The sequence below is a fragment of the Equus przewalskii genome, chromosome 8 (genome assembly GCF_037783145.1).
Source record: "Equus przewalskii isolate Varuska chromosome 8, EquPr2, whole genome shotgun sequence".
NCBI lineage: Eukaryota > Metazoa > Chordata > Mammalia > Perissodactyla > Equidae > Equus > Equus przewalskii.
In genome coordinates, this window is record NC_091838.1 from 28,396,137 (window position 1) to 28,411,918 (window position 15,782).

The window sequence follows — 15,782 nt, forward strand, 5'->3', positions numbered from 1 at the left end:
CATGGTCAATGACCGTTAGCACTCCTGCGAACACATCTTCATCTCTGTTGCTCCTCTTACTTGACAAAACACCAACCCTGATTAAACCCTGCTCTCCACTGCAGACCTGAGGCTGTGCAACTGTTGTGGCTAGAGAAGGGGTGCGGCCATGCTCACTGCACTTACTTTGGATTCATAACCTTAAATATGAAGTGGAGCCCAGGGCTGCTCAGCAATCACTCCATGTCTTCTTGGTCCATTTGCTTTTCTACTCTTTTAAATTATTCTTTCTTTTCTCATTTTCCATTCTCAAACTTTAAACACCTCCTTCTCCATCCTCACTCTCAGCTGATGACTCTGCTTCCCATTTCATTGAGAAAAATGAAGCAATCAGAACAGAACCCACAAAGCTCTGCACCTCCCCTGCCCGCTACTGGGCCTCCTGCCTCTACAAGGGGACCTCACTTGTTCACCAGCTCCCAGCCCCTCTCACTGCTCAAGAGCAAATTCAAAACTAATTTCCACAATCATCAGTTTTCCCTCTTTGCTGGATGATCCCAATCAGCGTAGAAACATGTCCTTTTTATCCAGTAGTTAAAAAAAAAGGCAAAACAAACAAACAAAATAACCAAAAACTTCTTTTGATTCCAGTTCCCTTTCTAACTACCACTGCATTCCTCTGAAACCTTTTACAACAAAATTCCTCTAGAGTTGCCTGACCTGGCTTTCTTCAGTCCTTGTTCTCCTGTCCTCTTGAACACACTCAAATAAACCAACAAGCGCTCCACTGAAATTGCTCTTACCAGGTCCACAGCCATCTATCTCCACTTTACTAAACATCTCAGTTCTCATCTTACTTGAACCCCTCAGCAGCAGTTGACCTGGTTGATCACTCCCTGCTCACTGAAATATATTCTTCGCTTGGCTTTCACTATACCACAAACTCTTGGTTAAAAAATCTTGCTTCTTTGCTAATTCTTTCTCATTTCCTCTATCCTTAAACAGTCTTGATCCTCAAATCTTTCTCTATGTACACTCACTCCCTCAATAATTTCATGAAATCTTATGTTTAAAAAAACCAAGTATATGCTGATGACTCTCGTATTCATTTCTCCAGGCTGGATATATCCCCTGAACCCCAGAATACACTCAACTGCTTTCTCAACATCTGTACTCATATGCTTAATAGACGTCTCAAATCTGAATAGTCTGAAACTGAACCTCCAATCTTCCCCTCTGCCAAAAATCTGCTCCTCCTTCCTCATTCCAGTCGATGACAACTCTGTCCTTTTAGTTTCTCAAGCCAGAAAAAGATGGGGTCATCCTTGACCACTTCTTTCTCTTAGACCCCATATCTAGTCTGCCAGGAAATATTTTTGGCTCTACCTTCAAAGTCTACTTTTATTTGACCATTTCTTACCATCTTCCCTGATACCACTCGGATTTGATTCACAATTATCTCCCACCTGGATCCTTACCTCCTTACTGGTTTTCCTGTTTTCACCCTTCTCCCACAGTCAACACATCAGTCAGTGATCCTTGTGAAAAACAAGTCAGATCATGCTATTTATCAACTCACATCAGGGTTGGCTACATAATTTGTGGGGCCCAGTGCAAAATGATAATGCAGGACCCAGGCTAGGGCAGGGAAATTAATTTCCCTTCCCATGAGCCTCTGCCCCAACCCACATTGGACAAGCAATCTCTAAGAGTTTGCAGCCTTCACACTGGGACATGCTCATTGCCTGGATCCTGGGTAGGCGAGAGGCCCCTGCTAAATGCACCTGGTGCAGCCAGCCCAGGAAAGGAAAGACCATCACCTTGCCTCACCCTGAAATGCCATGTGGCCCACGCCCACCCCAACACTCCCAGCTTCTGTGCTCAGGACCCCACTGGGGATGGAGGGCAACAGTGATAATAGGATAGGGTGAGAGTATGGAGGGAGAGGCCAGGCAGAGCTGGAGCATCAGGAGGTGGTGAGTGGGTCATTGAAACCCATCCTCAGGAGACAGGGAGATGGGAAAACAGGAGGCAGGACCACTCCTGTGCTGAGGCTCCAAGCCCTTGGCACATGCTCTAATGTCCACTGGATTTCACTTACCAAATACACATTCAAGAGTTAAAAGATGGCAACTACAGCGCATTAGAGCATGAGGCCCTTCCAAGCATGGAGCCCTGTGCACCTGCACTGGTCACACACCCAGGAAGCCAGCCCTGACTCTCATTCATCCAACATCTTCTCATCTTGTACCACATACAAAGGCAACTTTTCATACTGGGCTTCAAGGCTCTACATAATCTGACCCCTGGGCAACCAGTTTGCCTCTGACCCTATTTCTTACTATTCACCCACTCCTACCCTCCTTCCACTCCAGTTGTACTCTTCTTATGATTTCTCAAACACACCAGGAAGGCCCAGGGTCTTTGCATGCACTGTTCTTTCTTTCTTGGGTGCTCTTCTCCATGTATCCATAGAACTTATTTCATTTTCTTGAAGTCTTCACTTCAGATCCTCCTTTGTGAGATCCTCCACCTCCAGCCTGGTCATTCTTACTTTGAGTAAGGGTCATCTCTTCATCTCACTCATACCCTTCATCTTTACATCTAGGCCAAGAGAACAAGGCCTGGCTCTTTGTCTGTCTACCTAGGGCCCTTACTTGCAATTCTGATTCCCCATTCAAGGTTCTACCTTGTTCTGTGGCAGCTAATGGGGGGGGACAGGATAACCTCCCCATTCTGCAGAAAGCCCACACAGTTCCCACTAGGCTTCTAGCTCATCCAGTAGGCTCCAACACAGAAGCCACATCCGAATATGCATTAATGCTAACATTTGCCCAAAAGATTCATATCAGGTGAGTTTGAAGCATGAAAAGCAAAGTTTGTTAGGGTCCACCTAGAGTATGTTTCTATTTTCTTACAACCCAAGTTTAGAGAGGGAATATATGAACTCAGAAGAGAGGTAGGGAGTAAAACAAAGTCAATATTAAATATTTTGACTCAGTTTATTTGACCCTGAAAAGGTAGAGGTGAAATAAAGGAGAAGACCCAGCTGTCCGCTATCGTCAGCCAGGAAAGTCAGTGGTTAGACATTAGGCAAATTAAGGATTCCACTTGCAGTTTGTTATGGACTATATTGTGTCCCCCCCAGTCTATGGTACTTTGTTATAGTAGCCTAAGCAGACTAAGCCGGGGTAGTTATCCATATTTATATTCCTCTGTTATTTTTTGTTCACTGATAAAAGCTTCTTTTGAGAAAAAGAAAAAAAAAGAGCTAATCTTAAATTTCTGAAGTAATTGAATGCTGCTGAGACAGCTGCCTTGATAAATAAGCCAGTGGTATATGTCCCAGAACCTTTCTCTGAAGTCCATCTAGAAAGCTACCAAACCTCAGATTTTACACTTAAAGTATCAACCATAATTTTGAGAAGTTTATAGGACTTCAGATCCAGTCATTTCAAATTAGTGCAGAAGTGTCCTCTGGGACTGTTCTAAGACTTGGTAGGAAGCCATCATATTGGAGCTATCTGCTCTTGTTTCTTGGCCCTCTCTGTGCCAGGATGCCCCTCACCGCACAATCCCAGATATGGGCAGATTTCCTGTCTTCTCCAGACATCTGGGCCACACTCTCCTTCGCCTCACCCCAAGACCCATTTTTGTAACTCCTCTCCATTCTTCAGGCTTCAATTTAAATAAACAGAATAACACATAGGTTTTTAATATAAGAAATATGAAATAAAAAGTTTACTATCAAGAGGAAATAAAATTATGTAGTACCCAGTTTTTCAAACACAATTGCTTTATTGAGACCTTATGACACATTTGTGAAGGAACTCAGACAGACGCTTAACCACCATTTAAAAAAAGACAGAATCAAATGAGACTGTGAGAGTTTGAAAGTCTGCCCAATATCACAATCCTTAAGGGATAAACTAATAAGATGTAATGATTTTTCCCAAAAACTATAGAGATTCTTGAAGAATTTAAAATATAAGAGTGACATGTCTAGTTTTGCATTCAGTAGCAAAGTGGAGAATTAAAGAAAGATCTTATATAAGACCCTTTATGATTTATGACATTCCATTAATCTTCCATGTGTATACTATGTGCCCAAAGCCTAACACAGTGTCTGAAATACAACAGACATTTGATAAATATTCTTGGAAAAAGTTTCCCAGACAAATAATCTGCACCTCTTCTGAGGACCATGACTTTCAAAAAGTTAAATCTCCAAAAGCATAGAGACTTCAGAAATGCCAAAAAATCAACAAAAATGTCTTTTAAACAAAATTTAGAGGAATACTAAGGAATTTAAAGTTTAGACATAAGTTAGGGAAGGAGCAGATGATTGCTAAGGGATACAAGTACCAAAAATGATCATTAGAGGAATTTGGAGGGTTGAAATGCCCCGATATTTTAATTTCCAAATTGTCATGACAACACGAGTTGAGTAAAAGAAAATACAATGGGATGCAATTTAGGGTCTAAAATGAAGTGTCTCCGTAGCTGGAATCACGGGTTCAGATTTGATGCAGAAAGAAAGAGGGAGCCCTGGGTTTCTCTCTATACTTCATAATAGCCTCCGACTGCTAAGTGCATTTTGTTTCTGAAGTATGTTAGTGAGTCAGTTAGGTCTTAAAATGCATTTTCCCGTAAGAAAAAAAATGATAAATGGTAATTAAGTGCCAAAGCCAGCCAATAAAAACCTGTTTAACCCTGACATAGCTGAAATGTACATTTGCAATAAGAAAGAAAGAAGAAAGAAAGAACACATCATTCCCCTACTAGCATTTAGACAAATTTTTAAATTACTATAGTATTGAATAAGAAAGAGTTTTATTTATATTAGGTGCTGGTTATTGTGAGGAAAGTAAGAGAATTAAAAAGCATGTGAGCCCATTCAGAAGAAGGAGCTTAATTCCTCCCCTCCACAGCACCTGAGTGTGCCCTGCACTTAGTGACCTGCTGCCAAGGAACAGATTTCCCAGGGGAGGGAACCAGCAGACTTTCCCTTGGCTGAGTGATCTGGGTCAACATCAACAGTGGGAAGTCATGTTGAGAGTAGGTGTCCCTAAGAAGATGGGATGAGGACACTTCTCCTCTGTGGTCTTCTTCCCAAAAACCTACAACCGCAGTCTAACCATGAGAAAAACATCAGACAAATCCCAACTGAGGAACATTCTACAAAACACCTGACTAGTACTCCCTAAAATCGTCAAGGTCATCAAAAACAAGGAATGTCTGAGAAACTGTCACAGCCAAGAGAAAGCTAAAGAAACATGACAACTAAATGGCATGTGGTGTCCTAGAAGGCACCCTGGAAGAGACATTACTGGGTAAGCCAGTGCAATTCAAATAGAGGCCAAAGTTTGATTAATAGTAAGCTATCAATGTTGGTTTTGTAGTTGTAACAAATGTACCACACCAATGTAAGATGTTAACAATAGGGGAAACTGAATGAGAGATATGGATAGGAAATCTCAATGCCATTTTCGTAACTTTCCTGTAAATCTAAAACTATTCTAAAATTGTTTATTTAAAAATTGGTACTTTGAAAAGATTAATAAAATCAGTAAAGTTAAAAGCAACGCTGGTCAAGGAAAAAAACCAAAAAATTACCAATATCAGGTGTGAAAGAGGGAATACCACTTCAAATTTCACAGACAGTAAAAAGATAGTAAGGTATGCAAATGCCACATAGCCCAGCAATTGTAGGCCTGGGCATTTATCCCAAAGAAATGAAAATTTATGTTCACACAAAAAGGAATGTTTACAGCAGCTTTATTCATGATAGCCAAAAACTGGAAATGATTCAAACATCTTTTTATGGGTAAATGATTAAACAATTGTGGTACATCCACACCATAGAATACTACTCAGCAATTAAAAGACACAAGCTGGTGATATGTGCAACAATTTGGGTGAATCTCCAGAGAATTAGACTGAGTGAAAAGAGCCGATCCCAAGAAATTACTTACTCTAGGATTCCCTTTATATAACATTCTTCAAATGACAAAAATATACAAATGGAAACAGGTTGGTGGTTGCCAGGGGTTAAGGATGGAGGGGGGTGGCTATAAGAGGATCCTTGTGGTGATGAAACTGTACTGTATCTTGACCGTGGTGGTAAATGCAAGGATCTACACAGGTGATAAACTGCAGAGAATTGAACACACATGGGTAATAAGGGGTGATATTATAAACAACTCTATGCCACTCAATTGAAAAACTTAGAAAGGAAGTATATGAGAGTTTTATAAATGCATTGAAGGAGACCCTCTCACTTTCAAGAGCATTAGGAGTTGACAGCAAGGGTTCTTTATTCTAACTTTTCTTCAGAGAACTTGTCTCCCTTTTCTTGCATGCAGATGTATCACTAGCATTTTTAACTTTGGGGCTTTGGGGATGCAGGGGGTAACAAACAAAATTCCTGTACGACAAGGGAAAGGAGAAGAGAAGGAGCAGAGCATGATTTGTGAGGGGTCAGTGGGATTTGGAAGAGGCTAGGGGGAATGGAAAGAACAAGAATGTTAGAATAAAGAGATGGACTTGCAAGACTGCCCAAAATGAGGCAAAAGGAAGCGAGTCAGCACGCTGTGGTACAGCCAGCCAGGGACCAGCTTGAGTACAGAGGGTGGGCCAGACACAAAGTGACCTCAGGCAAAGGCTTCGCCCCTCTGCTCCTGTACGCTCCTTTGCAGGATATGAGAGTGGCAGAGTCAGGGCTCTTTTGGACACAGAGTCCATTATTCCGGGTGTGCATATATGCCTGGGAGGGCAGAACAGAGGATGGACAATGGCAGAAGACACTAGGTGGGAAATATATTCAGATGCAGGTTGCCAGGTGACAGACTCCTATTGCTGGCAGTGGAGAATGGCTGAGGAGGGGAAGGGCTGGGATCCAAGAAGCAGCAGTGAGCACCATGCCACTTGGATGGACAGGATCCATCATAAGAGATGGGTGTAAGAGTGCCTTATTTTTGGGGGGGCCAGCCCCGTGGCTGAGTGGTTAAGTTCACGCGCTCCGCTACAGCAGCCCGGGGTTTCTCTGGTTTGGATCCTGGGCGCGGACATGGCACCACTCATCCAGGCCACATTGAGGCGGCGTCACACGTACTACAAGTAGAAGGACCCACACCTAAAATATACAACTATATACTGGGGGGATTTGGGGAGAAAAAGCAAAAAGAAAAAAAAAAAGAAAAGAAGATTGGCAACAGTTGTTAGCTCAGCTGCCAATCTTTAAAAAAAAAAAGAGTGCCCTTTTTGTTTCTTTTTTTGAGGAAGATTAGCCCTGAGCTAACATCTGCTACCAATCCTCCTCTTTTTGCTGAGGAAGATTGGCCCTGAGCTTACACTTTTGCCCATCTTCCTCTATTTCATATGTGGGACGCCTGCCACAGCATGGCTTGACAAGCAGCGCATACGTCCACAACCAGCGTCCAAACTAGTGAACCCCGGGCTACCGAAGCAGATCACATTGACTTAACCACTGCACCCCCAGCCGGCCCCTGAGTGCTTTAGAAACATTTTCTTTTCCACATTGTAGTGGCTTGAATAGTGTCCCCCCAAAACTCACATTCACCACCCGGCCAGCCCAATTTCTATTATTTTAAGCCACTCAATTTGTGGTAAATTGTCACGGCAGCCCTAGGAAAGTAATATACACATTACCAAAAGTATGCAAGGACAGGGTCCTAATGATGTAATCATATTAACTACCTGCCCTTTGGAACTCATTGTGGATTTATTTTTGTTCTACCATTTTGGCGATGTGTCAGAACCTGGAATTAATTCTCTTTTAGCCTCTTGCATTTACTGGGCCACACAGTTGTTTCTTTGATGTACATTTGACCACACACGTTTCTGGGTGTTTGTAAAGGAAAGGAAAAGACAAGTTGGAAAAGAGAAAAAAAGAATGCAGTAAATATCAAAATAATATTATTTTAATAAAAGGAGAGGAATGAGTTTGTTGATGCATGCACATGTTGAATTGTGATATCACCATACCCAAATCACTGGTCATATGAACAAATTGGAACTAAAGTGGCTTCCATGTTACATAGGTTTCCATATGGAAGATACACTTCCAGAGCCAACCATATTGTTAGATATAGTTTCCTTCTTTTATCTAGTAATAAACTTTTTCCAGTCTATATTCTAGGTCCTTTAAGGTTAGAAAAATGTTTTTACATGAAATAACTCCTAATTATATTTTATAGAATGATAAGAAATCATATCTTTATTGGAAATAATTTTGTATAAAAAAGCAACATAGGGGACTGACCCCGTGGCATAGTGCTTAAGTTTGCACGTTCTGCTTTGGTGGCCTGGGGTTTGCGGGTTTGGATCCTGGGCACGGAACTACACACCACTCATCAAGCCATGCTGTGGTGGCATCCCACATACAAAATAGAGGAAGATTGGCACAGATATAAGCCGAGGGCCAATTATCCTCACCAAAAAAAATACATGACATGCAATAGAGTTTGATGATCAACTAAAGAGAAGTATTATGCTCCTTATTTAATACATTTATAAACTTCATTCATATGTTTTTAATATGTTTTTCCCTCTCCTTCTTGCTCTCCCTCTCTCTCTGCCTCTTTGTTTTCTTTTCTTTCTGCACCTTCAGATAATCCAGTGAAGTTATCTGCAATGCCATGTTTACCTAACTTAATGGAGTAATAATTTGTTTTGAAATTTTGTCTTCTAGTTGTCCTGGATGCCAAGTAAAATTATCTCTGAACTCCAACAATATTTTCCTTTGTAGGAAAGTTATTACAATAAAAAAGTAAGAAATAGGAAATTAATAACATTATTGTTAAAATAATTGAGAGCATTTTTAACAAAAACACAAAAGTGGAATTTTAATAAAGTGACATCAATGGTTTTTAAAGAGAATACTGACTTTGAAATAAGCCACTAGGTTGAATCTAACTCTGATTCATGATTAAACAAAATATAGATCAACTGAATCAAATTCAACAAAATCAATGTCCATAAAATTCTCTTTCTGCTTTTTCGGGTCTATCACTGCTCTGTGTTGTTCTGAAAATACATAATTAAGAGATAGTATAGTGGATGAGTATAGTATAGTGAGTATAGTATACTATAAAGTATAGTGAGTAAGTACAGTATAGTGAATATAGTATAGTATACCATACAGTATAATGAGTGAGTGTAGCATAGTGAGTATAGTATAGTATACTATAAAGTATAGTGAGACTGAAGGGTCACTGCACTGGGAGCAGGAAAGCTGGGTCCTAAGTGCTGTATATACCAGGATCCCCCTTTTTGTGGCTGTGGCATTTGAGGATGCTGGTTAATCAAGAAAGGAATTAATACAAGTTCTGGGTCACAGAACCACAAGAGATTTTTGTGATATGATTTTTCTAGCCAGCATCATGGAGACAAGGTTTTGATGGTCTCCAATCTCACTCAAGAATTTTGGCCAAAGCTTATCTTCACCTTCTCCCACCCCAATATTTTCTAATCCTTTTCTAGATTTACTCTTCCTTTGCCCTTTCTACAGTGGTCTCCCATCACCCAACAATCCATAAACCATAGCACTATTAGGAGAAACTAGAAGTATGACTTTTACTGCCAAGTCTGCTTTGAAATCTCATCCCATATTCTTAGCATGAGTTCTTATCATCACACACCTAGAGCTCAGAAATGTTTACAATGGATCTGGGCTTTATTTCACACTTCAAACCAAGGGAAGCTACACTAGATGTCTTATCCCTTGATACCCCATACCCACCATCAGAGACATACAAAGCCCAAACATGTAAAGGCAAGGGCACAATGATTTACAACAAAAGGGGGTACAGGTTATTGACAGTTGGTCTTATTTAATAAAGAAGGAAATATAGAAAAATGAAAGGCTAAACTGTGCTGGTGATAAAGAACAGACAGAATAAGTACTAAGCAAAGCATTTGTTGGCTCTGCATTGTAAAATCACATCATAAGGTCCAGATCACCACCAATTCTAGTCAAAGCTCCCGCTTGTTAGCTGGTTAACTTGAGACATGTCCTCTAAACCTCTGGGTCTTACTCTGTTTATGTGAGCACAAGGGAGGTGAACTCAATGTTTTAAGGATCCCATATTTCATATTCATGCAGCACGTACTACAGGGGAACCAGAAAAGATGCAGTAGCTCTGTCTTCTAAGGTCTACCTCTCCAGAGACGGGCAATTCTCCTGTTGACCATAAGCTGATCATCGCACGCATAGTACCGATCACAATTACAAGGGTGGTCTGGATTGTTTAAATCAGTTACTTCATCAACTCATCAAACATTGATCACACATGTTCTAAGTGTCTGAAGTTGTGATCTGTGTAGCAGTCTACAGGAAGTGAGCATCGTGGTGGCTTAAATGAGCCTGGATTTTAGGGTCCAACTGTCCATGACTTCATTCCAGGCTGGAATTCTGGGTGCTTACCCCTGGGAATATTGCTTCTCTGAACAACATTCTCTGAGTCTCAGTTTCCTCACATGACAACAAATTGCAGATATTTTATCTTCTCTGTGTCATGACTGTGAAACTGCTGTAAAAATTAGAGACAATATTAACAATTATAACCTGTAACTTTACATATATATTTATAGACAATAAACCTGGTACCTGGTAGATGAGCATAAAAAGTGGAGAAGGTATGGATCATTCCTTCAAAAAGCTTTTAGTCCAGTGTGGTAAATAGACACACATACTAGTAATATAGTATGAAAAGTATATTAGCAATACGTGTAAGATAGAATAAGGATGCAAATCATATGAAATTAACCCTCTGGAATCAGGGATGGTTTTTCAGAGGAGATGATATTTGATGACAGTTCCCAAAGAATTAGTCAAAATATATCAAGGAGGCAGAGTGGGGAAGTGCATTCCATGCAGAGCAAGTAGAATTTCTAAGAACAAAGAGGCTTGAAACAGTATGACCTATTTACTGAACTATATACCATTAAATTTCACAAGAAGGTAAGTACATAGAGACGAGAAAATTTTCAAAACCATGAATCCAAATGGAATATACTCAAGGTGTAAAATATCTAAATGGAATATACTCGAGATGGCTACTGAAAAATGGGTCTGCTGAAATCTTAATTTTTGTAACATAAATGTTTCTGGTATTGGTATGAGCAAATTTCGTTCCATAGCACTTGATCCCTGCTACCCTTAATTCTCCTCTAGATTGGCTCCCAGGGCTTCCGTCGTTCAAGGGGAGCATAGAGAGCAGATCCTGAAGTGCCCACAGACCCCATGCTGGGCTCCCATCTTTTCCTCCTGAATCACGTCTGCAGCAGGAGCTCCCTTTGAAGTCTGAGAGAGAACTGGGCCCGTTCCAGTGGCTTCTGAACTCTTTTTCCTAATTAAGTTTCCGAGTTCCTTGAGAAAGAGTAATATAGCAAACTGAGGTAATTCATGCATGCCTCAGAAAATATGAAGGTTTAGAAGGCAGTGGAAATGGAAACTCCTTATTGTTTGTCTAATAAAACTGGAAGTAATTGAAAAACCCAGCAGCTTTACATTTAAACTTAACTTCTTCATAAATTAGATGTAGATTTAAATTGTTTTTAATTATTCTGATAAAAAAAAAGATAGGACTAAACATAAAAGTTAAAATGAGCAATGCTGGAATAATTCTCCTTTATCTCAGACTTAGACTGCACTTTCAAAAACACAAACAACCAACAAAACAAACAAACAAAAACACCCAGCAACATTTAGCCAGAATTATAATAGGTATTTAATGTTTCTGCTGCTCCCCAAATACTCTAGTGTATGTTATAGATAAATTGTGGAAATATAATAAACCACTTGTCAGGAAGAATAAGGATGTGATAATCCTTTGCATAACCAATCTCAGGAGAGTTTGAATTCAATTGAATTAAATTTAATCGTGACAAATTTTTTAAGGCGATGATAAACAGAAATTAGTTAATAAAACATCCACCAAAATATATAGATATCATTTTGGACAATGGGAAAATCTTAAGGAACTGCATAAATATATTGGAACTATAGAGAGGATTAATGTGAATAATTAAATTAAATAGCATAAAAAACCTAGCAAAATAACTTCTGCACTCAAAGGCAGTTTTTATTTTCTAAATTTACAAAGGTTAGGTCTAATTGTCTGCTTCACATGGGAACAAGAACAAAGAAAACTGTGATTTCCCATGAAATAACTCTCAGAAGGTAGATTCAAATGAGAATTTTAGTTCACTTAAGTATGCTAGGGATACATAATGGATATTGTGTGGACTGCCCACCCATTACAGCTTCCCCAAGAACTTGAAAGTCCCTGGAGTTTATTCCTGAACAAATATCACATCATATATTCAACCCAAGCATGTTTTTGAATTGGCAACTTGTAAACAAAATTGGCATGCGCTTCATTCACAGAGGGTCTGGTTCTTGTTGAGGCCTGGGTACCATGGAATCCAAAGGCACAGAGGTCAGTCAGACTTTGTTCTCCTAAAGATAGGATTAGATTTCCTGCTTTCAGGACTTGGTGAAGATAGCTGACTTCTCTGAATCAAAAAAATGAGGAGTCTATAGCTTTTTCATAGGTGATAGGTCTAGGGTACAAGAGACACTTCACGGGGCAGAAGACGATCCAACCAGGGGCGGGGTGAGAGAAGTCAAGACTTGTCCCTGCTGTGGTCTAGGATCAACAGAGGGAATATAGATCGGCTCTAGACCCCTAAATCTTGTGCTGCACTTGAACCCTGAGAATAACCCTGTTGATAGTCAGAACTCGCTGGAAGCCCTGGAGATGTCTGGTTGGACCCAGTGCTCTTGCTAAGTCATCCTTGGGGATAGTTTTCTTTCCAATTGTGTTGAAAACATGGGTATAAAGACCTGTAAGAGATGAAGAATGTGGAAAAGAAGGCAATGACCTTCACTCAGAAGTACTAGATCAATTACCATGCAGCCAGCTGCTAATCAAATTCCCTGGATGTCAGGGCAGGATTTCTTGCTGTTGGCCACCACTGAAAGGGCAAATCAACTCTCAAAACAGGATTTGGTTATGGTCATGCTTTTCAAATAAGTAAATAAGTCAGGTACAACCAATGAATGAAATGAACTTGTATTTTGAGGATTTAAAAACAAGAAACTCAAGTGTACTACCTACTTTGTTGTTCTGAAAGCACACTGGAAGCAATCCTTGAAGGTGCCCACACCATACAACAGACTATTAACATAATTTCACCATTAGGAAACCTTGAGTAGTATTCATTTTTTATTATAGCAGTAGCAACTGTAAGACATCCAACGTGGATGTATTCAAGTGTGTATTGTTGGAAAAGACTCAATTGAACAAAATTCAATAGCATTTGGCATTCTACCTGTCATCTTAATATTATAGACAACACAGGAAACAACTTTCTTGTACAGTAATGATGGCCGAAAGAGACAGGATCAAAGTTATTACAATTAACTCAGTAAATACTTGCCAGTATAAAAAACTTTTTTATTCCTCTAATGATCTTTTTACCATAATGAATTTTAAAATCTCCTATTTGTTTTCTGACTTAGATGAACTTTCCAGACTCTTTTGTGAAGAATGCCTCATATTAAATATATACACACATATGTGATTATCTATCTACCTCCCTACCTACCTATCCAGAATCTCCTATATTATCTATATGAAGTGTTAGAAAGTTTAGAAAGCAGAGAAGGAAATAGTCTTCTTCTTTGTTGAAATTGGATACCTCATTCTTCAGTTTGTGACTTCTATTCCTTTTTCAAATAAAACCTTTCCAGCTTTTCATTCAGTTGATTTTCCCAACACTCCATTTATATAAGGAACTTGGAAGTTACCGTCCTTTTTAAAAGCCTGGAACTGTAATCCCAAGGGATAATCTCTAATATTAGAGAGGGAAGTTTCCACCCTCATTACTGACCAAATGAAACAACACATTTTGAGTGAGTTTTAAGGTCAAAATACGTTTTCTGTGTTGTTGACCCATATGGATAAGCACACTGATCAGACAGACGGGTGTGGTTAAAGTCTAGCCCCCCCCCCTCCCCCAGAAGCATTACGACCATTAAAGGAAAGTGTTCTTTATCAATGAGAGAAACAAATAGATTAGACAGGGCTTATTGACACATGAAAATCTGATATGGTATTGAGGAGAATTAATATCGCACATAATTAATGAAAGACACAGTAATGAGACAGAGCGCATAGCTGGTCACGATAAAGTGGTTTAGTAATGAATACTTATACTAAGTAACCAGACTATACTCCCAGGATAGGAGTTAAAATCCATTCCAGGCCCTACTGTAGCAGTATAAAAGGAAATTATATTTCTGAAGAAGTATTATTATGTCATTATTTGTCTCCTTGTATTGTCTCAGGAATCTCTTGAATTTTTACTTATGGGGACACTTAGAAACAAAGATCAGCTTCCAGGAGGACCCTTTAGTTCTCTGCTGGGAGAAAGGTTATAGCCTACAGGAGAGGCTTGGTCAGAAATCATTCCTGAATCTGCTTTTTGAAAACAAAGGTTTTCATCTCAATTCTGAAATTAGTATTGTCACAACGTATAGTCTTTATATTAAGCAAATGACCACTATGAAAACTGGACAGGTCAGGACAAACATTTAGTCTGTGGGAAATATCAAAAAAGCTTAGGCAATATCAGGATCTGGATCTGATATTTGAAAGTTCCCATGTGTGTAGAACTAAGACTTTTCAGGTATATTTTTCTAGTTAATTTTCTCCAACCTCTACACTTTTTTATTTCTGATCATAGCAAGAGGCAGATGCCAAATCTTATGAGAAAGGCTGTTCGCAGGGTATTTCTAGCCTGTCTGAAAATAGGAAGTGCCAGAAATTTCATAGGAAAGTCAGTTTTTGTTAACTTTCCTGTTCGATTTTTGCAGACCAAAGTGATTTGAGTAATTAAAGCCTGGGAAAAACAATAGTATCATATTTATTATCAAAGGGAGTGACAATCAATGTGATGAGACAGAAGAGTGTAATGAGAGGCCACTGGACTGTGGATCAGGAAACCAGGAATTTCTTTCTGTCTCTGAAATTTACCATGAGACTTTGGACAAATCATTTAACTTCCTTTAGGCTCAATTTTGTAAACTTTAAGATGAGAAGCTTAGACTAAATCAGTAGTTCATATATTTAACTGCATACTAGTTCCTTCAAAATAAATATTATGTGGACATCAAATAGTAAAAAGAAGATAAAAATGGAGGTGCTCTTTTTGAAGAGAGGGTGGTTGTCATATAGTATGTATCTAAAAAATACTTGTTGAATGATTGGCTCTCATACTCCTTTAAGAGACAGGTGAGGCACTCTATAGAGTATCTTGGCTAAATTACTTTTGAAAATTCACATAAAGAGTTAAGGCCTTTCTGACATAGAAAGATCCAAAGAGAAAGAGAGAGAGCTCTGGGAAAGCCACCAGCATGGCAGGAAAACTACCATGCAGTAGATGTCTGACTCTTTCCTGGCTATCTGGAAGGTTGCATCCATTAGCATGCTTTGGTTGCCAGAAATAGAAAGCATGATGCAAACTGATTTGAGCAAAACTGGTCAGATATTGATTAATGTAACTAAATAATAGTAGATGTAGCTTCAGGAGAGGCTTAGTCCAGAGGTTTCCAGGTCGTTAAGCTCAAGCTTTCTTTCTCTGAAGTCCTCTAAAGCATTGCTTCCTCTGTCTGTGATCATCATCTCTGGGCCTTCTCCCTTCCTCATAGCATCATAGCTGCAGTATTTCACAGCTTAAATCCATAACACACTATCCAGGAAAAGAACCTGTCT